This window comes from Triticum dicoccoides, chromosome 7A (assembly GCF_002162155.2).
Source record: "Triticum dicoccoides isolate Atlit2015 ecotype Zavitan chromosome 7A, WEW_v2.0, whole genome shotgun sequence".
Lineage (NCBI taxonomy): Eukaryota > Viridiplantae > Streptophyta > Magnoliopsida > Poales > Poaceae > Triticum > Triticum dicoccoides.
In genome coordinates this window covers 563799550-563826072 of record NC_041392.1, presented here as the reverse complement: position 1 = coordinate 563826072, position 26523 = coordinate 563799550, and positions in this window count along the sequence as shown.

The following is a 26523-nucleotide window of genomic DNA, read 5'->3' as shown; positions in this document are numbered from 1 at the left end:
CGCCCAAAGGTCGTACAGACAAGCCGTCGTGGGCGCATGATTCGGTCCACCGGTGCTGATGTTAGGGCCAGCATGGCAACAGTGCCACGCCACACGGAGATCTCAGTGGGTACGACGTACTGTGACCATGCTCGCCTTTGGTAAGGGGTGGGAGCAGTCTTCACTGTAGCCACTCCCCTGTCCTGTCCCTCTTGATGAGGACATGGGGTTTTGCTGGAGTCGCGGGCCGACTCCCCAAGGCCGGCTTCTTGGGAAGTCGTTAGTCAGGAGTCGATTTGTCCTGAAGTCGTCCCTGGGACTCGGCCGCGAGTGGCTAGACGGTGGCCTTGCCGCTGACTCCTCAGAAGGCGGCTCTTTGTCCTGAGGTCTTGAGGGGCGCAGCCTGCCCCGATGTCTTGAAAGGTTCTGGGACTCGGGTTAGCCTACCCGTGGCCCATTACTCCGACAGTAGTCCCCGAAGCTGATGAGGCGCCGCGGACGATCGGCCGAGGAGCCTCAGCAGTTTCTCTTCCTGGGTGCCTGAGACATGGATCTTGCTTGACTTCTGCCGGGCTGGCTAGAAGGAGTCGGACTCGCCCAAGTCTGACTGCACAATATTTCGAACATCGCGGCGGGATCCAAGTAGCGTGCTGGCTAAGCCTCCAGGCCGCCGCCCGTTCCAGGCCTGTCACGTGATAACACGCGGCCGGGCCAGTCTGCCAGCCTACGCGCGTGACGGGACATGCCCGTAGGCAGGGCCCGCCACTACCGTGCCTCGACGCCCGAGCGGATCCGTTGTGGCCCAGGCGGACGGTTGGGATTCCCGTGGAGTTACTGCGCGCAGTAACTTTGTCGCAGAAACGTGGGGGTCGTGGGTGCAGTAAATCCCACGACCGCCCCCTCGGCTTCGCAGCCCATGAGGCTATAAGTAGGGGGGAGGGGGCGCGGCAGAGCACGCGCGCCCCTCCTTCCCACTACTCCTTGCTCTTCTCCTTCTTCTTCTTCCTCGCCCCGCCATGCGCCCAAGCTCTGACTAACGCCGCGGCGATCAGCTCACGACGAGTTCTTCTTCTGCCGCCGCGCCTCCCTCGGTGCGTTCCGGCACCTGGGACGGCTCAAAAGTTCACGATGACCACATCGAGTTCCTTCGCAAGACTCGTCGGCTCCCCGGCGAAGATTACATGCGGGTGCGTCTTGCACTGAGGGAGGAGATTTTCCCAACGCTGGAGGAGGGCGAGCGGGTCATCTTCTGCTCGCACTGCCTGCGCGGATTGGGGCTGCCGGCGAGCAGCTTCTTCCGCTCTTTTCTGGAGTTCTATGGCCTCTAGCCGCACCACCTCACGCCCAACACGGTGGTGCTACTGTCCGCCTTTGTGGCCTTGTGCGAAGGCTTCCTCGGTGTCCTCCCCACCCTCGAGCTCTGGGGGGAGTTCTTCTACTCCAAGCTCGGCACCTAGGCTGCAGGCGTGCCGGCTCAATGCGGCGTGTTCATCACCGGGCGGAGATCGGGAGCCGACAACCCCTTCCCCACCATCAAGCTGATAAAGTCAGTGAAGATGTGGCAGCCATCGTACTTCTATGTGAAGAGCGTCTTCGCGGGGGGCGATTGGGTCAACCTGCCGGCCTTCGAAGCCGGCCCGCCGGCTGGGAGACTGCCCAACTGGTCGTTCCGGGCCAAGTCGCTGATGCCTGCCGGAGCCGGCGCCGTCGCACGACTCCGAGTGCTGACGTAGTCGGAGGGCCTGACGGGTCCGGACCTGCTGGCCACCTTCGTGGCGCGCCGAGTTCTCCCGCTCCAAGGCCGCCCCCACATGATATGCCAAATGAGCGGGCGCCGTGACCCGAGTCAGATGTGCACCAAGGACATGCCTCACGAGGAGGTGGCCTGTATGGTGAACTACCTCTCGGATAGCAAGCTGCTGGAGGACTGGTGGTTCGGCAAGGAGCCATACTCCCGCGCCAACCCCCCACCTACAGTGAGTTGCCTTTTCTTTCTTCGAGTTGTCTTCTTTCTTGCCGAGTTTTTTTTGTGCGACCTGACCAGTCGGCTTTGGTCAGAATCCCCTCCTCCATCCACCAGCCGGCACCTCGGGGCCGGCCCACGAGTTCCTTGCCGACCGGGCGGAGAGCGACGTCGACGACCCTGATCTAGGGGCGGCGGCTTTGGAATACGACGCCGAAGGAGGAGGCGGCCTGTGGCTCGGGGCCAGTCTAGAGGATTGGCCTAACGATGATGAGGAGGTCGCCCCCCGCCCCCGGCCAGGAGCCAGCCATCCCGGCGCGGGCTCTTCTGCCGCGTCGGGTGCTCCAAGCGTCGGGAAGAAGCGCAGGGCCGTGCTGACTTTGTTCGGCAGTCGGCCGAAGAAGCCCAAGAGTTCGGCTGCAGCGACCAAGCGGGACGAGGCGGCCGCGAAGGCCGTCCGCTTCCGCAAGGAAGTAAAGAAGCCGCCACTGGTCTCCGTGTGAGTATTCCGTCTCAATGCTTTATTCTTTCTTTATGGCTTTGTCTGAGTCTTTTACTTGCTTCCCTTGCTTCAGGGCTCCCCTCACTCTTGAGAGGGTCGTCGCCGCCTCCGTCATGGGGTCAGCGGAGACGTCCGCCACCACTCAACGGATTGACCCCGCTGCTGACCTCCGGGAGGCGATGGAGCGAAACACGCAGGAGAAGCGTGACGAGGAAGAGGCCGCCCGCCTGGAGAAGGTGGAGGCCGATAAGGCGGAGGCCTCCACCAAGAAGAAACTGGCCGAGGCCGAAGCCGTCGTCGCGACGAAGTGACAGGCTGAGGAGGCCGCGCACCGCCAATCGGCGGTGTTCATCACCCTGCTAAACTCTGCGCCGCCGCCTCCGGAATTCACGGGGCAGACTGGGGAAGCCGGCCGCGAGAACCTCGTCATGGAGAAGGAAGGCGGCGACTCCTCCACGCAGGACGTGATCGTTCCGCCGCCGCCTCCACCGCCGTCTGGGAGCGCGCAAGGTAAATAGCCAGCGGACCCTCCGGTGCCGCCGACTGAAGACGAGGCCGTGGCGAGGCTACTCCTTCAAGTCGGCTCGCCAACGTGCCGCCGTCTTGAGAAAGCGACCTTGGCGCCACACCCCCTGGAGACCGGCACCGCCAACTCGGCGATCCCGGATGCCGAAGCGACAAGCGCCGCGCCCGTTGGGTGGGTGCGGGGAGGCGGCATGGGGCCGCTGAACCAGGCGCTTCTGGACGTCCAGACGAAGCTGCGAGCTGAGGGCGACGCGATCCAGAATTGCACCAAGGCATACCTGGCGTCGCGAGCGGCCGTCCGGGTATGCTTTCTCTTTGGTCCTCTTTTTTTCTTGTTTTTGTTCCTCTCTGTGGGGGCGCGCCAGCGCACCCACTGGGTGTAGTCCCCGAGTTTCGGGTCGGCTGCTGAGCAGGCGGCCCGGAACTCTAATTGGTGAGTTCCGGGTACTTACTTTTGTCTGAAATATTTTGTCGCAGGACTACCACAACCTCCGTGTTACTGCCTTCAACCGCAACGTTGAAGAGCTGGGCAAGCGGACCGCCGACTTGTCGGAGAGCCGGAGTGAGTCCTTTTTCTTCTTTGCAGGGGCGCGCTGGTGCACCCGCGGGCCGTAGTCCCCGAGATTCGGGCCGACTGCTGAGCAGTCGGGCCGGATCTCCCCGACGACCTTCTTTACTGATGACTTAATGCCTTCTTTCTTCCTTCTCTTCAGAAGCCAATGCTGTTCTTCAACAGCAGCTGAGCGAAGCCAACTCCGCGTTGCACGCCAAGGGGGAGGAGTGCAGCAAGCTCGCCACAGAGCGCGATTTGCTGGCCACTCAATTGGCAGAGCAGAGGGAGCTTCTTGCGAAGACGCAGAAGGAGGCGGAAGAGGCGGAAACCGCCCTCCTGGTCGAGTTCGCGAGCGAGCGCTCCTCCTGGACTGACAAGGCAATGCTGGCCTCCGGCTTCCATGAGATTGAAGACATTGTTGTTACTTTCTTTCTTCGAGCTGTCGATTATAAATCGTGCCGACTCCCGGTTTTTGACTTGTTTCTTCGTTTCTTCCGTCTTGGCAGACTTCTTCCCTGGGCACTCGCAGGCCGCCATCCAAGCCATCGAGGCTGACCGTGAAGGTCGGAGGGCGGAAGGTGCAGAGATAGCCGCCGATGCCCCCTGAACCCTTGATGAGCATATCCTGAGCATCGAGGCTCACCTTCGGCCGACTCACTGGATGCTACGCCGGCTTCAACGTGTCGGCGCCCAGGCAATTGCTGCCCTGTGGCCGGACATGCAGGCTCCATGCACCCCCAGTCGGACTGCCGGCTGGCTGGAGGTCACGGCTGGTCGTCTTGAAGCCTGGAAAGGTTCCTCGGCCCGAGCTGGAGCACGCCGGGCCTTGGAGTTCGTCAAGGCGTGGTATCCGGGGCTGGACCTAGACCGGCTGGCCACACTCCGGTCAGAGGCCCAGCCGGAGCTGGCAGCTGCGGAAGACGCCCTCGTCAAGCATGCTGCGGCGATCGCCGAGTACACTGACACCAGCATCTTCGTCCCCGAGCGGTCTGAAGACGGCGAGGAGGTACCGCCGGAGTGGTTTGGGATGATCCCAGACTACGGCAAGGACTCGACGGAGGTGATCGGTTCTAGCGCCGAGGAGGAAGGCAAGGCGGAGGACGGAGGCGAGACGGAAGAACCAGAAGACGGAGCGGATGGCCAGCCTCAGCTCGACCGTGCCTCCAGCAACGAGCCGCATGCGACCGAGCCGATTGCCGCCGGAGGCGATCAAGCCGAGACTGCCCAGCCGGCCACCCCAACGCCTGACGCTACCTCCTCCTCCGACCATCTGAATCTGTCTGCCGCATCTTAGGCTGCCGCCTTATCTTTATTTTATCTGCTTTAGTAGTCTCTGAAGAACTTGTTAATTCACACAATTCCACCCACGGGGTGTATTTTGAACTTCTGCTCGAAGATTCGGCCAAGGGCCTATGCTATGTAAATATTTATCCGAATTCTATTTTTTCTTGCTCATTGCTCTTTTGGCTTTTTTCCTTTGCCGCTTTCCCTTAGTTGCATGTCTTGCCAGTCGGACAGCCACTGTGCGGACTTCCATTGGATCAAATGCTTGGCTACTTTGGGAAGGCAAGTCTTTAGCCGTTTTAGAATTTTTTTAGCAAGTTGAATAGAAGGCGGTGAGCCGACTGCTTAATAGTCAGTTTGCGAAAAGAAAAAAGGAAGGCTGGAAGCCGGCTTAAGCTATGTTTTATGCTTTGAGTCCTTAGCCATTTTTCATGCGAATGCCCATTCTACCTTACTCCTGCCCACCGTACAGTCGCTCTGCAAGCTGCGGCTTCTGACAGGAGATGGCTTAGGCGCCACACACTACTTGTCCGGCTGCAGGAAGCATTTCATAGTGCAAGGCGACAAGTCCCCGGGCCGACCTGTCGAGCCCGGTGCCAAGTGGCATAACAAAGAGTAACATACTCGTAGGCATAACTTTTATCATATAGACAAAAGAGGGCAATCCCCGAGCTCATCTCGGGGGCCCTGAAGTCTTGGTACTTTAATACAAAAGGTAGCGTGGTACATACTGCATCAACTATAAAATCTTCGGAGGAGATTTGCATTCCATGGCCGCTCTGTCTCTTTGCCGGAGTCGTCCCTCTTGCGTGCTCGGGGCTTCTGAGCGTCAATCAGGTAGTAGGAGTCGTTGCCCAGCACTTTGCTGATGATGAAAGGGCCTTCCCAAGGTGCCGACAGCTTGTGCTGGCCGGCTGTTCACTGGATCAGCCGGAGCACAAGGTCGCCTTCTTGGAAAGATCTTGGCTTGACCTTCCTGTTATGGTATAGGCGCAGGCTCTGCTGGTAGATGCTGGACCGGCTGAGTGCCAACAGCCGGCCCTCTTCTAGCAGACCGACGCCGTCTTGACGTGCTTCTTCTGCTTCCTCCTCGGTGTACATGGTGACTCGCGGGGAGTCGAACTCTATGTCCGTTGGGATGACGGCTTCGGCACTGTAGACGAGGAAGAAAGGCGTGAAGCCGGTTGACTTGTTTGGAGTTGTGCACAGACTCCAGAGGACGGCTGGCAACTCATCAAGCCAGCAGCCAGTCGAGCGCTCCAGAGGCTCGACCAGCCGGGGCTTGATGTCGGATAGGATGAGGCCGTTTGGTCGCTCCACCTGGCCGTTTGACTGTGGATGGGTGAACGGACGCTAGGTCCAGTCGGATGCCCCGTGTTGCGCAAAAACGGGCCAAGGCGCCTTTGGCAAAATTTGTGCCGTTGTCGGTGATGATGTTGTGTGGTATGCCGTACCGAATTGTGATATCGGAGATGAAAGTCACGGCAGTCGGACCGTTCAGTTTCTTGATTGGCTTCGCTTCTATCCACTTGGTGAACTTGTCCACTGCGACAAGTAAGTGAGTTAAGCCACCTCGTGCCGTCTTGAATGGTCCCACCATGTCTAGACCCCAAACTGCGAAAGGCCAGGCAATGGGGATGTTCTTGACTGCAGAAGACGGCTGGTGCGGCTTGGAGCTGAACTTCTGGCACCCTTTGCATTTTTGGACCAATTCCTTGGCCTCTTCTAAGGCAGTCGACCAGAAGAAACCGTGTCGAAAGGCTTTTGCGACGAGTGCTCTTGAAGCCGCATGGTGGCTGCACTCGCCTTGATGGATGTCTTTGAGAATTGCTTGGCCTTGCTCTGGCTCTACGCAGCGCTGGTAGACACCAGTGACGCTGCTCCTGACCAGCTCTCTGTTGACTATGGTGTAGGTTGCCGATCGGCGTTGTACTTGCCGGGCTAAGGTCTCATCAGTCGGCAACTCTTTGTTTACCAGGAATTTGAGGATGGGCTGGGCTCATGAGGGTGCTGCTATTTCTTCGACTGCCAGAACTGCAACTTGGAAGAGGGCGGCTGGGCTGGGAGGCGGCGGGTTGGAGTCAACAACCGCTTGCTGGGTTAATGAAGTCCGCAGGCCGACTGGCGCGGCCTTTGGCCGAGTTCTGGAGTCTTCGAGCCCACCGCCGTAGTCCCCGGGCCGGGTACTGCAGTCCCTGGGCCGGCTTCGACTGTGGCGCCTTTGGAGCCATCTGCCAAAATCCTCGTACCTTCTGCTGGGGCTCTGGAGTCGGATCCGACTTCTTCGGGGGGAGCCGGCACAAAGATGGATTGTGATTCTGGTGAAGGCTTGACAGACGGCTTGAGGAGGCATTGAAGGGCGACGCCGGATGGTATTGCTTGGCGGGTAGAGTCGATTCGTGCCAAGGCGTCTGCTTGGTCGTTGTCGTTTCTTGGCACATGGAGGAACTCGCACCCCTCGAAATACCACCGAGTTGCTGCACGAGGAAATGGTAACTCGCCATATTTGCATCTTTGGCGTCCCAGTCGCCGGATGACTGTTGGACCACTAAGTCCGAGTCGCCATAACACAGGATCCGGCGAATGCCAAGTTCTTTGGCAAGCCGAAGCCCGTGAATGAGCGCCTCGTACTCGGCGACGTTGTTGGAGGCGGCAAAATGGATTTGCAGTGCGTATTTGAGCTTGTCGCCTTTAGGGGAAGTGAGGATGATGCCGGCTCCCAAGCCGGTGCGCATCTTGGAGCCATCGAAATGCATCCGCCAATGAGTGGAGTCGGGCGCTGGAGGTAGGTACTGGGTCTCGGCCCAGTCGACAAGAAAGTCAGCCAGTGCTTGTGACTTGATGGCGGTGCGGGGCTGGTAGTGGATGGTGTAGGGAGCCAGCTCTATGGCCCACTTGGCCACTCGGCCAGAAGCATCTCGGCTTCCGATGATCTCGGCAAGTGGGGCCGTGCAGACCATAGTGATTGGATGCTCTTGAAAGTAAGGCTTCAATTTCTTGGCAGTAAAGTGTACGCCATAGCACATCTTCTGGTAGTGGGGGTAGTTCTGCTTGGAGGCCGACAGTACTTCGCTCAGGTAATATACCGGTCTCTGGACAGGTAGTGCCTTGCCTTCCTCCTTGCGTTCCACTACAATGACCGTGCTGACTACCCGGCTGGTGGCGGCGATGTACAGGAGCATAGGTTCCTTAGGAGTCAGAGCCGCCAGAACGGGTGGAGTAGTCAGCATCTTCTTCAACTGGAGAAAAGCTTCGTCCGCCTTGTGGTTCCATTCGAAGAAAGTGGTCTTCTTCATGAGTTGGTATAAGGGGAGAGCTTTCTCGCCCAGCCGACTGATGAATCAGCTGATGGACGCCAAGCAGCCGGTGAACTTTTGCACGTCCAGTAGTCGGCTGGGTACCTCCATCCTCTTGATGGCCTTGATCTTTACAGGGTTGCACTCTATGCCGCGTTCAGAGACCAGGAAGCCAAGGAGTTGGCCGGCTGGTACTCCGAAAACGCACTTCTCGAGGTTGAGTTTGATCTGGAATCGGCGCAGGTTCTCAAAGGTCTCCTTGAGGTCTTCCAGCAGTGTTCCACGCTTTTCCGTCTTCACCACCACATCATCCACGTAGACGTGGGCATTTCTCCTGAGTTGCTTGAGGAGGCACTTCTGCATGCAACGCTGAAAGGTGGCACCGACATTCCTCAAGCCGAACGTCATGGTGAGGTAGCAGAAGGCTCCAAACAGCGTGATGAAGGCGGTCTTCAGTCTGTCAGCCGGGTTCAGCTTGATCTGGTGATATCCTGAATATGCATCCAAAAAACTCAACAGCTCGCATCCGGCGGTGGAGTCTATCACCTGACCAATTCTTGGTAGAGCAAACGGGTCCTTGGGGCAGGTCTTGTTGAGGCTCGTGTAGTCAATACACATTCGCCACTGGTTGTTCTTCTTCAGTACCAGGACCGAATTTGCTAGCCACTCTGGAAAGAATACTTCCATAATGAAGCCGGCTGCTAGGAGTCGGGCTATTTCTTCTCTGACAACTCTTCTCTTCTCTTCTGATAGGCGGCGCAGGGGCTGCCTGACCGGCTTTGCATCAGATCGGACATGTAGCTTGTGCTCGGCGAATTCCGTCGGTACACCTGGCATGTCTTTGGGGGACCATGCGAAGATGTCCCGATTCTCATGGAGGAAATCGACGAGCTCGCCTTCCTATTTGCTGTCGAGGTTTGCGCCTACGACAGCGTACCTCTCTGGGTGCTCCGGATCCAAGGGTATCTTCTTTGTCTCCTTGGCCGGATTGAACGAACCCTCAGCCTCCGACTCCTTTGGGTTGGGCGATACCTCTGGCTGCTTGCCGGCCATCGCCACAACCCGCTCAAGGAGCCGCTTCTTGGCCGCGATTACTAGGGACTCGGCTAGCCGACTACTCTTAGCCGCACAGGCAGACGACTTCCGGTAGTCGCCGGCTATGGTCAGAATCCCCCTGGAACTGGGCATCTTCATTTTGAGGTAGGCGTAGTGGGGGACCGCCATGAACTTGGCCAAGGCGGGTCGGCCGAGTAGTGCATGGTATGGGCTCTCAAGGTCCACCACCTCAAACGAAACTGACTCTTGGCGGAAGTGATCTTTGTCTCCAAAGAGGACGTCCATCAGGATCTTGCCGATTGGTGAGCAGGAAAGCCCAGGAACAATGCCATGGAACACAGTACGGCTGTTCTGAAGCTGTCTTTGCTTGATTCCTAATTTCTCCATGGTGTCCTTGTACAGGATATTGATGTTGCTGCCTCCGTCTATCAGAACTCACGAGAAACGAGTAGCTCGTCTATCCGTGGCAAAGGTGGCATCCAGGACCAAGGCATAAGAGCCCGGATTCGGCATCACCTCTGGGTGATCAACCCTGCTCCAGCTGATAGGCTTTTCGGACCAATGCATGAACTCTGGCGTCTCTGACGCTACTGCATTCACCTCTTGTCATTGCAGCCGCCTGCTGCGTCGATCATCAACCATACTGGTAAATACCACGTAGGCTCCATGTTCTTCGAGGTATTCGTGTTGTACTGCGCCGACTGGTCTGACAGCCGGCTGCTGGGGCGGTGTAGGATCGAAAGTATGTCTAGAGGGGGGGTGATTAGACTACTTGACCAAATAAAAACTCAACCTTTTCCCAATTTTAGTTCTTGGCAGATTTTAGCTATTGTAGGACAAGTCAAGCAATCATCACACAATTCAAGCAAGCATGCAAAGAGTATATTGGCAGCGGAAAGTAAAGCATGCAACTTGCAAGAATGTAAAGGGAAGGGTTTGGAGAATTCAAACGCAATTGGAGACACGGATGTTTTTCCCGTGGTTCGGATAGGTGGTGCTATCCTACATCCACGTTGATGGAGACTTCAACCCACGAAGGGTAACGGTCGCGCGAGTCCACGGAGGGCTCCACCCACGAAGGGTCCACGAAGTAGCAACCTTGTCTATCCCACCATGGCCATCGCCCACGAAGGACTTGCCTCACTAGCGGTAGATCTTCACGAAGTAGGCGATCTCCTTGCCCTTACAAACTCCTTGGTTCAACTCCACAATCCTGTCGGAGGCTCCCAAGTGACACCTAGCCAATCTAGGAGACACCACTCTCCAAGAAGTAACAAATGGTGTGTTGACGATAAACTCCTTGCTCTTGTGCTTCAAATGATAGTCTCCCCAACACTCAACTCTCTCTCATAGGATTTGGATTTTGTGGAAATAAGATTTGAGTGGAAAGCAACTTGGGGAAGGCTAGAGATCAAGATTCATATGGTAGGAATGGAATATCTTGGTCTCAACACATGAGTAGGTGGTTCTCTCTCAGAACATATGAGTTGGAATTGTGTATGTGTTCTGATGGCTCTCTCCACGAATGAAGAGGAGGTGGAGGGGTATATATAGCCTCCACACAAAATCCAACCGTTACACACAGTTTTCCAATCTCGGTGGGACCGAATCAACAAACTCGGTCGGACCGAAAAGGTAAACCTAGTGACCGTTAGAGATTTTCGGTGGGACTGACATGCAACTCGGTAGGACCGATATGGTTAGGGTTCGGGCATAAAGTAATCTCGGTGAGACCGATTACACAAACTCGGTGAGACTGAGTTTGGTAATAAGCTAACCAGAGAGTTGGTCAGATAAACTCAGTGGGACCGATTTGCTCTTTCGGTGAGACCTAAAAGTTACAAAAAGGAAACGGAGAGCTTACACTGCAATCTCGGTGGGACCGATTCGCTCTTTCGGTCAGACCGAAAAGTTACGAAAGGGAAACAGAAAGTTTGCAATCCCATCTCGGTGAGACCGAGATCCCTATCGGTAGAACCGAATTGCTAGGGTTTGGCAGTGGCTTATGACAAGTGAAACTCGGTGGCGCCGAATAGAAAGAATCGGTAGGACCGAGTTTGGCTTAGGGTTTAGGTCATATGTGGATATGGGAAAGTAGTTGAGGGTTTTGGAGCATATCACTAAGCACATGAAGCAAGAGGCTCATTAAGCAACACCTCATCCCTCCTTGATAGTATTGGCTTTTCCTAAAGACTCAATGTGATCTTGGATCACTAAAATATAAAATGAAGAGTCTTGAGCTTTTGAGCTTGAGCCAATCCTTTGTCCTTAGCATTTTGAGGGCTCCACTTTCACATCCATGCAATGCCAATCATTGAGCTTTCCTGAAATAGTCATCTTGGAATAGCATTAGCTCAATGAGCTATATGTTGTTATGAATTACCAAAACCAGCTAGGGATAGTTGCACTTTCAATCTCCCCCTTTTTGGTAATTGATGACAACATATAGATCAAAGCTTCGACAAATGATAATAAGCATGAAATATATCGTCGCTTTGAGAAGTATGTGACAAGTAAGAGCTCCCCCTAAATTTGTGCATATTGAAAATTTGCTTTGGACTGCAAATGCACAAAGAGTTAGAGTCATGGGTTACTCTTCCATGTCACATACATCTTGGTGGAGCGCTTAAAATGATAAGAATGAACTACATGCACTCATCACCAAGAATAGTGAATGATCACATAAGATAGATAAGATGATAATATTAAGCAAACATTAAGTGTAGCTTATGATCAAACACATGATCATCAATGTCTCACGAGCAATGACATAGTATCTCACACAAAAGCAAACAAAGTTCGAAAAACCACCAAATAAAGCAAGAGAGAATAAAAGCAACACTCTCTCTCGAAGCCTATGATCTATACATTTTCTCCCCCTTTGGCAACAAGTTACCAAAAAGTTCCTAGAAAATGCGTAGTGCTAAGTCGACACTCAGGCTTGATCTTCAGGTGGTGGTGGAGTCCGGAGCACTCCAAGGACGAAGCCTTCTGTAGACGTGGTCGGAGTCGAGGCTGAAGTGGACGCTGGAGCTGGTGGAACTGAGGCTGTAGCTAGTGCAGACGTGGTGGCTCTGGGGTCAGCAACTGGCACTGCAGACGACCTCGGACCTCGTGGCACTCTGGCAAAGGCATCAATTGTAGTCTTGCCTCTCCTCTCCTGCATGTCATCCTGGAGCTGCTCCACTGCAGTCTGAATCTCTGTCACTTTGACATCCAAGTCATAGAACTTTTGTTCCATGATCCTCTCTAAGCTTGCCTGGTTCTGAGTTAGGGTGGCTAGTCCTTGCTCAATCCGCAGGGTGGATGCAATCAAGTAACCAAGCTGCTCTTGTTTGGTTTTCAGGAAATATTCAGATGCCTCCTCTTGAGTAGGCATCTTGGCAGCTTTCTCCTTCCTCGCCTTCTCCTTCTTGGCTTGTGCTTGGGCAGATGATGGCTCATTCTCAATCATGACCACTTGATTATCTTCAAAGTCTGGATGGATGGGCAGGTGTTCCTTGTCCAATAAGTATATGCCCGTGCCCATCTTAGAGTTGATGAGCTCCTGAATCTGTGGGGCATATCCACGGCTCCTCTTCTGGTCTGCTGTTGTCCTCTTGATTGTTTCAATCATAAGGCTCATGACTTTGAATTTCTGTGGCACGTCAAAGATATGAAGCAAGTTGATCGTGTGGCCCCTGATCATCTTGTGATCTCCAGACTTGGGCAATAGGGTGTGCCTAAGAATCCAGTTGATGGTTGGCAGCCCTGACAGAAGATAGTGTACTGAGCCAAACTTGAACGTATCAAGTGCTTCATTTGGAATCTCCTTGTACATGTTTGACATTGAGTTGTGGTCCATCTTCTTCTTGGCATAAATGTCCAAGTCATCGTCATGCTCTTCTGGGGCATTAATCAGCTGAGCCCATTCAGCAACTGTAGACTGGTACCTCGTACCCTCTGACATCCATACAATCCTGCCATCTGGATAGAAATGGGCTGTGGAGTAGAACTGCATGATGAGTTCCTCGTTCCACTTTGTGAGCTTCTGCCCAACAAAGTCCTCTACTCCACATGCCTTGAAGCTGTCCTGCACTCCAGGGTAGTACTCTTCGTTGTCCTTGATGTATTGCCAATCAACCCATCTCATATCACAGACAATTGACTTCTTGTCTAGCAGCACTGTCTCATAAAAGTCTTGCTGCTCCTTGGTGTGAAACCTGTAGTCAACTGCAGTCCTTCTCCTTGAAGCATACGGGTCTGCTTCTCTCCACTTCCGGAGCCCTGAATCTCTCCTGAGTTTCATATCCTCAGCCACAGGATGAGCATCGTTGTGGTCTGGGATCTTGGGCTTGAGCTTTTTAAGAACATTCTCTTCTTCTTCTTCTGCAGCTTCAGGCACTGGGGCCTTGTTCTTCTCAGTAGCTGGGATGCTTCTTGTGTTCCTCTTTGGCTTTGGCTTTGGAGCTGGCTTGGCCTTGGAAGCAGCTGCCCCTGTTCTTATGGCATCACCCATCAGCTTGGGTGCCTTAGGTGCTAGTGCAACTACCTCTTCTTCTTCCTCCTCATCTTCCATGATGGAAGCCTTGCCAAGCACTCTGGCTACAGTTTTCTTCACCCTCTCTTTCCTCTTCTTGCCTTCAGCAGCAACTGGCTCAATGGGAGTGGGCTTCTCAGTTGAAGCTCTGGCCTTTGACATAGGCTGCCTGCCTGCTGGCCTTTTGATCTTCATCCCTGGTTTTATGCCCTGTGCTGGCTCAACTCTCTTGGAAGTTGCTTCCTCTTCTGCCACATAATCCTCATCTTCCGAGTTTGAGGTTCTCTTCTTTCTCTGTCTTGTGGCAGCTTTAGGCAGATTGCTAGGGGTGCTCCTGCTGCCATCATCTGAGGAACTTGAGGGACTAGTGCCCTCACTCATCTGCACTTGCTGCTCTGACAAGTTCTGGCTATCACTTTGGTCTGACATGATGCAAACTCTGACTGCTGACCCTGTGAATAGGTTATAGATGAGATAGAGTGGATGAGCATCACAAAATGCAGAGATTTTTGCAAAAGAATAATTCAAAAACTTAGTTTTAGTTTCCCACTGAAAGCATCTCGGATCTACCGATTTCTAAACTCGGTGATACCGAAGCAGTTTTGGCACCTAAACTAGTGAACTCGGTCAGACCGAGTCACAGTTCGGTGGCACCGAGACTGCTAGGGTTTCACAGAGTTCCAAAATTGGTCACACCGATAAGTAATTCTCGGTCAGACCGAGTCTCACTTCTGCAATGGCATACGCCAAATCGGTGGGACCGAGTTTTTCAACTCGGTGGGTCCGAGATGGTTTCAGCGGAAACCTAACCCTAAAATTTTCGAATTAAACCTAATCTACGAGTTCATTGACTGGATAGAAGTTTAACAAACGTGGCAAGAATCATGAAGATCACAATGTGCTAAGAATCGGATTGGGGAATAGCACAAAGATCGAGTCCATACCCTAGTTCGGCGGAGACTCGCTACGACGGCAACGGCGGGGTTGAATTTCCGTTGACGGCGACGGAGACCAGCGACTGGAGGCAGCTGGCGGCGAGGAGCCGATCCGGAGACCAAGTTGGCAGAGCAGGCTATCGCGCGGGCGAAGGGGTTCGGAGAAATTTCCAAATTTTTGCCCGTGACTGTATATAGCCCGACCCTGTCGGTGTGACCGAGTGGAACAACTCGGTGGCACCGAGATGCAAAACTGTATATAGTTGTTGCAACTCGGTGTGACCGAATGGTTCAAATCAGTTGCACCGAGATCGAAAACCTAGATCAACTTAATGATCTCGGTAGGACCGAAAGTAGGGTATCGGTCAGACCGAGAATCATAAAGAGGTTTTGGAAGTTTAAGTCTATGACAAATCGGGGACTCCAAGCGCTCCTCACACAGAGTGGTTCGAATCTGACTTGATCAAATTTTGTGATGTAGCATGAATAGAGTTTGAGACGAGAAAAGCATAGATAGCTAGAGGAGGTTCTTAGGCATTCTTGTCCATCCACTTGGCAAAAGGAAATAAAACCAAACAATCAAAACAACAAGTGGATGTCCTCGAATGAGTAAAATATGCAACCAGCATGCTCACACAATAAGATGGCAAATGAAATATGTGACAAGGCATGCACAACCAATTCTAGCATCTATCAAGCAATTTGCGATGACAAGGTCATCTATATATGAGTATATTGACTTAGGAGTCAAGTGAGAACACTTGATCATAGGTCATACTCATTGTTTAAGCTCAAGTGGGGTTACCACTTTTACATAAAGCATTGTTGTGTTCACATCTTTAGAGTTGCTTTAGCTCAAGTCTTAGAGTAAAGCTCCCCCTAGATGTGATATCCCCCCTTAGAGGGATGAACTAACCTCGGGTTTTGTCGATGATGACTTCATGTAGATGTTGAAGATGTGGATGCTCAATGTTGATGTAGATCACTTGGAGCTATCCATTTGAGTGAATTGCACTTTCAATACCTACATGGGTTAGTCCCACAAGGAACAAACAAGGATATCCATAGACATAGAGTGATGCACACACAACATGATGTCCATGAAAACTTTTAGGTTACCTTGTCCCTTGTCTTACCAACAAGAGGGTTTGTGACTCCTTGAACTAGTGCAAGATGTGTAAGTTGATTGCACTTGTTCTTGCCAAAATGATAAGAGTGAAGTATGTTGGCGGAGTCACCCTCAAGAACTCTCTAGTTCTTCTTCTTTTGGATCCACACCATCTTGATGGGAATCCTTGGAGTTGTAGTCGTACTTGATGAAGTGGAACTTGAAGTAGTCTTGGGAATCCACTTGACTAAGGTCTTAGGAGCTTCTTCAAATGCATCAATTTCCTCTTGAAGCTTGTCCTTGCCTTGTTGCTTGTATTCTTGTGGTGAAAGATCATCTTGAGCTTGTGTCCCCTTGAAAGAAGTATCATACTTCTCTTGTTGAGGAACAAACTTTGTCTTGGGGTATTGATCTTCTTCCCACTCAACTCCATTGGCATTGAACTTTCGTTCAAACCCAACGCCTTGATTCTTCCGGTGCATTCCTTGCTTGCGCACAATTTCCTCGAATTGCTTACTCCCGGCAAGGCTTTTGTACACTCCTTTCTCTATAATTCCCTTCAATAAGCTATTTTCTTGCTCAAGTGTAACTTGGCTAAGAGAATCATTAGTGGAATCAAGAGAACTACTAGAAGCAACAATATTGGATTTAGCATGATCATTGTTACTGCTAGAGGAAGAATCTTTCTTGTTCTTGACTTGAGGCATGTAAGTGGATAAGAGTAAACGCTTGGCAATGTAAGAAGAACTTTTCTTGCGGAGATCATCATTGATTGCTTTTAAGAACTCATGCTCTTGCTCAAGATTGAGCTTTTCAAAGCGTAATTTCTCATGAGCTCTTAAAAGTTCTCGATGATCTTCGAAGATAGTTTCATGAGCTAACTTAAGAGTGTTTAGTTCTTTAGTTAGAGCCTCAATCTTCTCCTTATCGTTGTCATTCGTTTTATTTTGATTAGCATGATTAATTGACGTTTCATCATAGTATTCATCACTAGAGTTGTCAACAAGCAAATCATCACCTAACAAGTCATCTTCATCACTATTGAAATCAACATACTCGTGGTGTGTTACCTTAGGACCTTTGGCCATGAAGCATCTTCCAATTCCTTCATTTGGTGAGTCAAATATGTCGTAGGAGTTGGTTGACACAAGTGCTAGATCGGCAACACCTTCATCTTGAGTATCTTCGGAGTCGGAGTGATAACTTCTCTCGGAGTGGCTGTCGGAGTCGGAGCCGGATACCCATTCACCAACATGAGCTTGATTTCTTCGTTTTGTGTAGCTCCTTGATGATTTTTCCTTCCTTTCCGAATCCTTGCTTCTCCGTGAGTATCTTCGTTCATAACGATCATCTCTACTCCTTCTCTCTCTTGGTGGTGATTCTTTGCTTCTTCTTTTTGGAGAATCTTCTCTTCTCTTGTAGGGAGCCGTACACTCATTGGAATAGTGTCCGGGTCTTCCACAACTATAGCAGTTTCACTCTCGACTAGAAGATCTTTTGTCATTGTAGGACCTTGACTTGAAGCTTCTATCTTTGCTTCTACTCTTGTAGAACTTGTTGAAGTTCTTCACCATTAAGATCAATTCTTCACTGAAGTTTTGTTTCTCACTTGATGATGTAGGGGCTTCACATGAGGCTTTGTAGGCACCACTTGATTTGTTGTGAAGTTCCTCTTTATCCTTAAGTGACATCTCATGAGCAACAATTCTTCCAATCACCTCCGTTGGCTTGAGATCTTTGTAATTGGGCATCATTTGGATCAATGTGCATACGGTATCATATTTTCCATCCAAGGCTCTTAGAATCTTCTTGATGATGAATCTATCGGTCATCTCTTCACTTCCTAAGCCGGCAATCTCATTTGTGATGAGAGCAAGCCTAGAGTACATTTCAGCGATACCTTCACCATCCTTCATTTTGAACTTGTCAAGTTGACTTTGAAGCACATCCAACTTGGATTCCTTGACGGGGCATATCAATCAAAGTGTCCCAAATTTCCTTTGCATTCTCAAGACGGCTGATTTTGTTGAATTCTTCGGGGCACAATCCGTTGAAGAGAATATCACAAGCTTGAGCATTGTATTGCAACATCTTCAACTCATCCGCGGTAGCTTCACGGTTTGGTTCTTTCCCATCAAAGAAGTCATCTTGCAAACCAACACACACAATAGCCCAAACGGCGAGGTTATGTCCAAGAATATGCATTTTCATTTTATGCTTCCAACTAGCAAAATTAGTACCATCAAAGTAAGGACCTCTACGGTGATAATTTCCCTCGCTAGACGCCATACTCTCCTAGATTGTGAAACCAAGGCTATGACCACCAAAAGCTATGGAGATCAAAGCAAATGGAGACCAAAGCTCTGATACCACTTGTAGGATCGAAAGTATGTCTAGAGGGGGGGTGATTAGACTACTTGACCAAATAAAAACTTAACCTTTTCCCAATTTTAGTTCTTGGCAGATTTTAGCTATTGTAGGACAAGTCAAGCAATCATCACACAATTCAAGCAAGCATGCAAAGAGTATATTGGCAGCGGAAAGTAAAGCATGCAACTTGCAAGAATGTAAAGGGAAGGGTTTGGAGAATTCAAACGCAATTGGAGACACGGATGTTTTTCCCGTGGTTCGGATAGGTGGTGCTATCCTAAATCCACGTTGATGGAGACTTCAACCCACGAAGGGTAACGGTCGCGCGAGTCCATAGAGGGCTCCACCCACGAAGGGTCCACGAAGTAGCAACCTTGTCTATCCCACCATGGCCATCGCCCACGAAGGACTTGCCTCACTAGCGGTAGATCTTCACGAAGTAGGCGATCTCCTTGCCCTTACAAACTCCTTGGTTCAACTCCACAATCCTGTCGGAGGCTCCCAAGTGACACCTAGCCAATCTAGGAGACACCACTCTCCAAGAAGTAACAAATGGTGTGTTGACGATAAACTCCTTGCTCTTGTGCTTCAAATGATAGTCTTCCCAACACTCAACTCTCTCTCATAGGATTTGGATTTTGTGGAAAGAAGATTTGAGTGGAAAGAAACTTGGGGAAGGCTAAAGATCAAGATTCATATGGTAGGAATGGAATATCTTGGTCTCAACACATGAGTAGGTGGTTCTCTCTCAGAACATATGAGTTGGAATTGTGTATGTGTTCTGATGGCTCTCTCCACAAATGAAGAGGAGGTAGAGGGGTATATATAGCCTCCACACAAAATCCAACCGTTACACACAGTTTTCCAATCTCGGTGGGACCGAATCAACAAACTCGGTCGGACATGCAACTCGATAGGACCGATATGGTTAGGGTTTGGGCATAACGTAATCTCGGTGAGACCGATTACACAAACTCGGTGAGACCGAGTTTGGTAATAAGCTAACCAGAGAGTTGGTCAGGTAAACTCGGTGGGACCGATTTGCTCTTTCGGTGAGACCGAAAAGTTACAAAAAGGAAACAGAGAGCTTACACTGCAATCTCGGTGGGACCGATTCGCTCTTTCGGTGAGACCGAAAAGTTACGAAAGGGAAACAGAGAGTTTGCAATCCCATCTCGGTGAGACCGAGATCCCTATCGGTAGAACCGAATTGCTAGGGTTTGGCAGTGGCTTATGACAAGTGAAACTCGGTGGCGCCGGATAGAAAGAATCGGTAGGACCGAGTTTGGCTTAGGGTTTAGGTCATATGTGGATATGGGAAAGTAGTTGAGGGTTTTGGAGCATATCACTAAGCACATGAAGCAAGAGGCTCATTAAGCAACACCTCATCCCTCCTTGATAGTATTGGCTTTTCCTAAAGACTCAATGTGATCTTGGATCACTAAAATATAAAATGAAGAGTCTTGAGCTTTTGAGCTTGAGCCAATCCTTTGTACTTAGCATTTTGAGGGTTCCACTTTCACATCCATGCCATGCCAATCATTGAGCTTTCCTAAAATAGTCATCTTGGAATAGCATTAGCTCAATGAGCTATATGTTGTTATGAATTACCAATACCACCTAGGGATAGTTGCACTTTCAGGCGGAGGCGGAGGCGGCTGCCCAGCAGGCGGGGGAGGTAGGAGGCCGTCTCCCTTGGCGATCCTGGTGAGCCAGTGGCACTTCCGGGTGGTGTGATTCGACGGCTTCGCGCCGCTATGGAACTTGCAAGGTCCATCCAGAGTCTGCTCGTAGGAGAAGGCCGAGAACCAGTTGGGCTTGCCGCCTTTCTGTCGCTTGGGCGGAGGCTGCCCATCCGGCTGCTGGGCTTCAACTGTCGCGACATGCCGGCTGCTGGAAGCCGGCTGCGGGGCCTTGCGCTTGTGGTCGCTCTACTGTTGCCGCTGACTGATATCTCCCGTCGGAGTTCTTGGAGCTTGAGGGGCCACTTTGCCAGTTGCACTAACTTGAATTACCCCCTTCATGGAGGAGTCGGCCGTGGCGTACTTGTCTGCTATGATCAGCAGCTCGTCGAGGGTTTCTGACTCGTCCCGGAGGAGCTTGTGCTTGAGGAGGGTGCCTTCTCTGCACCCGGCGGTGAAGTACTCCATAGCCTGCACCTCGTGCACGCCCTCGCAGCAGTTCCGAAGCTCGGCCCAACGCGTGAGGTAGTCGCGAGTCGACTCGTCGGGACCTTGCATGCATAAGGAGAGCTGACGAGGCTTGGGAGGACGCTTGTACGTGCTGGTGAAGTTGCGGACGAAGGATTCGGCGAAGTTGACCCATCTGTTTATGCTACGGGGCTTCAGGCTGTTCAGCCATGTCTGGGCCGTGCCCTGGAGCATGAGCGGAACGTATTTTACGGCGACACGCTTGTTGCCGTTCGCTATGCTGACAGCCGTGGAGTAGTCGACTAGCCAGTCTTCCGGCTTCACGGAGCCAGTGTACTTGGGCGTGTCTCATGGGAGCGTGAACCCTTTGGGAAAGGGCTCGTCTCGAATGCGGGGCCCGAAACAAGGCGGACCCAACTCGTCTTCTTCTTCCAACGCTAGGGATCGATGAAGCCGGTCGATCCGGTGGCGGGCGTCGTTTTCCCCGACTCCCTCTCGGCGGCCAAGGCGGTCGCCAAGAGTCGGATGATCAACAGGTGGCAGGGAGACTCACCTTTCCTTGTGAGGAGGAGGAGGCGAACAGTCGTCCCATCGTTCCACTGCTCTCGGGCGGCCATCTCGGTCGCGCTCTATGGTAATGTGAGTCCGACTGTGGCTGACAGTCGGATCCTTGTCCTTTCTTCCTCGGGCGCCGCCAGTCGGTGTCCGAGACGTCGCGCCTTGGTCTCGGCAAAGGTCGTCGTTTTGCCGCTGCGGCGCCTCTGTGCGGTAGCCGGCCTCGTTCTGCGCGGCAGACGCGTCGAGGAGCCGCTGGACTCGCTCCATCATCAGGCGGCGCTCTTCGCCCTCGAAATTGTCCAGCTCGTCCGCCGCCACCTGGGCGGCTCGAATGTTCTCCGCAGGCGTGGCGTACACAGGGCGACTTGCCCCGAATAGGTTGGCGATGGCTACGCCGCGCTGCTGGACCGCGCCGAGGCGGCTGGTCCCAGCTGGGGCTGGCGAGCCGCCAACAGCGCGATCCATCTCCCGCTGGTAGGCTTCTGACAAGCGTCTCATGCTAGCCAGCTTCTTCGCGCCTTCGACGAGCTGAAGGCGGCGGGCCTCCAACGTCTCCGCGTCAGCATCTTCCGGAATGGGCGCAGTCAGGTCTTGTAGCGCCGCACCAAGTGGGTCATGCGCTCCTCCGCCGGGGAGCTCGTCATGACTGATGACGAGCACCTCGGTGATGGTGCTTCCGCCGCTCTCCGCACGAGGGAGAGGCTCGTCATAGACCACCACATTAGTGGGGAACGCGTCGAGCGACGCGGTGTCAGAGTCGACCAGCATCGGGTCGGTGGAGCCTACAGACTCCAAGTCCACGGCAGGCTCGCCGGAGACGTGGAGTTGATCGAGGAGGCCCGCGAGGAGGCTCTCGGAGCCGCCCGTGCCTGCGTCGGATGCAGGTTCGTCGGAGATGCGAACTTTGCCGACAAGTTCGGCGAGGCGGCTAGCTGCGCAGGTGATCTCAACGCCGTGCAGCGCGTCGGCGCAAACTCCGTCTGGCGTGCCTGGCTGGCTGCGCTCACCAGGGAGGAAAAGGGTTCCCGTCCAGAACAGGTCTCCGGACGATGGTGCACCAGGCCCCACGGTGGGCGCCAAATGTCGGGGGTTGGGTGCGACATATGCCAAAGGATGGCTTATCATGGTGGGGGCGAGTAGAACGTCGCCGGTGCCTGGAAATGGGATGAGGCGTAGACATGCACGCCGGCGAATCTTACCCAGCTTCAGGGCTCTCCGGGGAGATAATACCCCTACTGCTGCTCTACGGGGTCTTCGCATGATTACTATGGCAAAGTGTTTACACGATTGCTCCTTGAGCTGTTTTCTGGAGGTAGGAGAGGGCAAGGCTAGCCTCTCCCTCCTATATGATCTGGTCTAGAGCTAATGGATCCCAACCCTTTGCATGGGTGCCCTGGGGGGTTTATATAGGCCTACCCCCCAGGGGTACAATGGTAATCCGGCTGGACGCGGGCCCAGCCGTCAGTGCCTCCGGCCTCCGTCTTCTCCGCCGACTGCTGGGGCCCGCCGACTGGCTAGGTACGGAGCCGACAGGCCGCGTCCACCGTGGGCGGGTCTTGCCAGCTGTTGATTACTGTAGCCGTGCTTCTGATGACGCGGGCTTGGTCATGGAGTCGTGGCAACAGCCCCGCCGCCTGGCGGGTGATCACTATTGCCACTCTCCGTCACATCTGATTAATGGCGCATGGGCCCCGCGGGAGGAGCCGGCCGACTCTCAGGGGCTGACTCCCGACGGGTCCGACTTGTGGCGCACTTGCAGTCTTCTGGGATCCCGCTGGCCAGTGGGACCCGCCGCCCAAAGGTCATATAGACAAGTCGTCGTGGGCGCAGGATTCGGTCCACTGGTGCTGATGTCAGGGCCAGCATGGCAACAGTGCCACGCCGCACGGAGATCTCTGTGGGTACGGCGTACTGTGACAATGCTCGCCTTTGGTAAGGGGTGGGAGCGGTCTTCACTATAGCCACTCCCCTGTCCTGTCCCTCTTGATGAGTACATGGGGTTTTGCTGGAGTCGCGGGCCGACTCCCCAAGGCCGGATTCTTGGGAAGTCGTCAGTCAGGAGTCGGTTTGTCCTGAAGTCGTCCCTGGGACTCGGCCGCGAGTGGCTAGACGGTGGCCTTGCCGCTGACTCCTCAGAAGGCGGCTCTTTGTCCTAGAGTCTTGAGGGGCGCAGCCTGCCCTGATGTCTTGAAAGGTTCTGGGACTCGGGTTAGCCTACCCGTGGCCCATTACTCCGACACTAGCATATGCAGATATGGCCTCAGAACACTGAGACTGAAAGGTCGAGCGTGAATCATATAGTAGATATGATCAACATAGTGATGTTCACCATTGAAAGCTACTCCATTTCACGTGATGATCGGTTATGGTTTAGTTGATTTGGATCACATGATCACTTAGAGGATTAGAGGGATGTCTTTCTAAGTGGGAGTTCTTAAAGTAATATGATTAATTGAACTTAAATTTATCATGAACTTAGTCCTGGTAGTATTAGCATATCTATGTTGTAGATCAATAGCTCGTGTTTAGTCCCCTGTTTTATTTTTGATATGTTCCTAGAGAAAACTAAGTTGAAAAATATTAGTAGCAATAATGCGGATTGGATCCGTGATCTGAGGTTTATCCTCATTGCTTCACAGAAGAATTATGTCCTTGATGCACCGCAAGGTGACAAACCTATTGCAGGAGCAGATGCAGATGTTATGAACGTTTGGCTAGATCAATATGATGACTACTCGATAGTTTAGTGCACCATGCTTAAACGGCTTAGAATCGGGACTTAAAAGACATTTTGAACGTCATGGACCATATGAGATGTTCCAGGAGTTGAAGTTAATACTACAAGCAAATACCCGAGTTGAGAGATATGAAGTCTCCAACAAGTTCTATAGCTAAAAGATGGAGGAGAATAGCTCAAGCAGTGAGCATGTGCAAAGATTGTCTGGGTACTACAATCGCTTGAATCAAGTGGGAGTTAATCTTCCAGATAAAATAGTGATTGACAGAATTCTCTAGTCACCATCACCAAGTTAGTAGAACTTCGTGATGAACTATAATATGCAAGGGATAACGGAAACGATTCCCAAGCTCTTCGTGATGCTGAAATCGACGAAGGTAGAAATCAAGAAAAACATCAAGTGTTGATGGTAAACAAAACCACTAGTTTCAAGTAAAGGGACAAAGGGAAGAAAGGGTAACTTCAAGAAGAACGGCAAACAAGTTGTTGCTCAAGTGAAAAAACCCAAGTCTGGACCTAAGCCTGAAACTGAGTGCTTCTACTGCAAAGGGACTGGTCATTGGAAGCGGAACTACCCCAAGTAATTGGCGGATAAGAAGGATGGCAAAGTGAACATAGGTATATTTGATATACATGTTATCGATGTGTACTTTACTAATGTTTATAGCAACCCCTCAGTATTAGATACTAGTTCAGTGGCTAAGAATAGTAACTCGAAACGGGAATTGCAGAATGAATAGAGACTAGTTAAGGGTGAAGTAACGATGTGTGTTGGAAGTAGTTCCAAGAATGATATGATCATCATCGCACACTCCCTATACTTTCGGGATTAGTGTTGAACCTAAATAAATGTTATTTGGTGTAAAATCGTTGAGCAAGAATATGATTTGATCATGTTTATTGCAATACAATTATTCATTTAAGTTAGAGAATAATTGTTATTCCGTTTACATGAATAAAACCTTCTATGGTTATACACCCAATAAAATGGGTTGTTGGATCTCGATCGTAGTGATACACATATTCATAATATTGAAGCCAAAAGATGCAAAGTTAATAATGATAGTGCAACTTATTTGTGGCACTGCCGTTTAGGTCATATTGGTATAAAGCACATGAGGAAACTCCATGCTGATGGGATTTTCGAATCACTTGATGCTTGCGAACCATGCCTTATGGGCAAGATGACTAAAACTCCGTTCTCCGGAACAATGGAGCGAGCAACTGATTTATTGGAAATAATATATACTGATGTATGCAGTCCGATGAGTGTTGAGGCTCGCAGCGGGTATCGTTATTTTCTGACCTTCACAAATGATTTGAGCAGATATGGGTATATCTACTTGATGAAACATAAGTCTGAAACATTTGAAAAGTTCAAAGAACTTCAGAGTGAAGTGGAAAATCATCGTGACAAGAAAATAAAGTTTCTACGATCTGATTGTGAAAGAGAATATTTGAGTTACGAGTTTGGTCTTCATTTGAAACAATGCAAAATAGTTTTGCAACTCACGCCACCTGGAACACCATAGCGTAATGGTGTGTCCGAACGTCATAACCGTACTTTATTTGATATAGTGCAATCTATGATGTCTCTTACCGATTTACCACTATCGTTTTGGGGTTATGCATTAGAGACAGCTGCATTCACATTAAAAAGGGCACCATCGAAATCCGTTGAGACGACGCCTTATGAACTGTGGTTTGGCAAGAAACCAAAGTTGTTGTTTCTTAAAGTTTGGGGTTGCAATGCTTACGTGAAAAAGTTTCATCTTGATAAGCTCAAACCCAAGTCGGAGAAGTGCATCTTCATAGGATACCCAAAAGTAACTATTGGGTACACCTTCTATCACAGATCCGAAGGCAAGATATTTGTTGCTGAGAATGGATCCTTTCTAGAGAAGGAGTTTCTCTCGAAAGAAGTGAGTGGGAGGAAAGTGGAACTTGATGAGGTAAGTATACCTGCTCCTCTATTGGAAAGTAGTTCATCACAGAAACCAGTTTTTGTGACGCCTACACCAATTAGTGAGGAAGTTAATGATGATGATCATGGAACTTCAGATCAAGTTACTACTGAACCTCATAGGTTAACCAGAGTAAGATCTGCACCAGAGTGGTACGGTAATCCTGTTCTGGAAGTCATGCTACTAGATCATGATGAACCTATGAACTATGAAGAAGCGATGGTGAGCCCAGATTCCGCAAAATGGCTTGAGGCCATGAAATCTGAGATGGGATCCATGTATGAGAACAAAGTGTGGACTTTGGTTGACTTGCCCGATGATCGGCAAGCAATTGAGAATAAATGGATCTTCAAGAAGAAGACTGACGCTAACGGTAATGTTACTGTCTACAAAGCTCGACTTGTTGTGAAATGTTTTCGACAAGTTCAAGGGATTGACTATGATGAGATTTTCTCACTCGTAGCGATGCTTAAGTATGTCCGAATCATGTTAGCAAATTGCCGCATTTTATGAAATCTGGCAAATGGATAAATAAAATTGCATTCCTTAAAGGATTTATTAAAGAAGGTTTTGTCAATCCTAAAGGTGCTAACAAAATATGCAAGCTCCAGCGATCCATCTATGGACTGGTGCAAGCATATATACGCTTTGATAAGTTGATCAAAGCATATAGTTTTATACAGACTTGCGGTGAAGCCTGTATTTACAAGAAAGTGAGTGGGAGCAGTACAACATTTCTGATAAGTATATGTAAATGACATATTGTTGATCGGAAATAATATGGAATTATTCTGCAAAGCATAAAGGAATGTTTGAAATGAGTTTTTCAAAGAAAGACCACGGTGAAGCTGCTTACATATTGAGCATCAAGATCTATAAAGATATATCAAGACGCTTGATAAGTTTTTCAATGAGTATATACCTTGACAAGATTTTGAAGTAGTTCAAATTGGAACAGTCAAAGAAGGAGTTCTTGCCTGTGTTACAAGGTGTGAAGTTGAGTAAGACTCAAAACCCGACCACG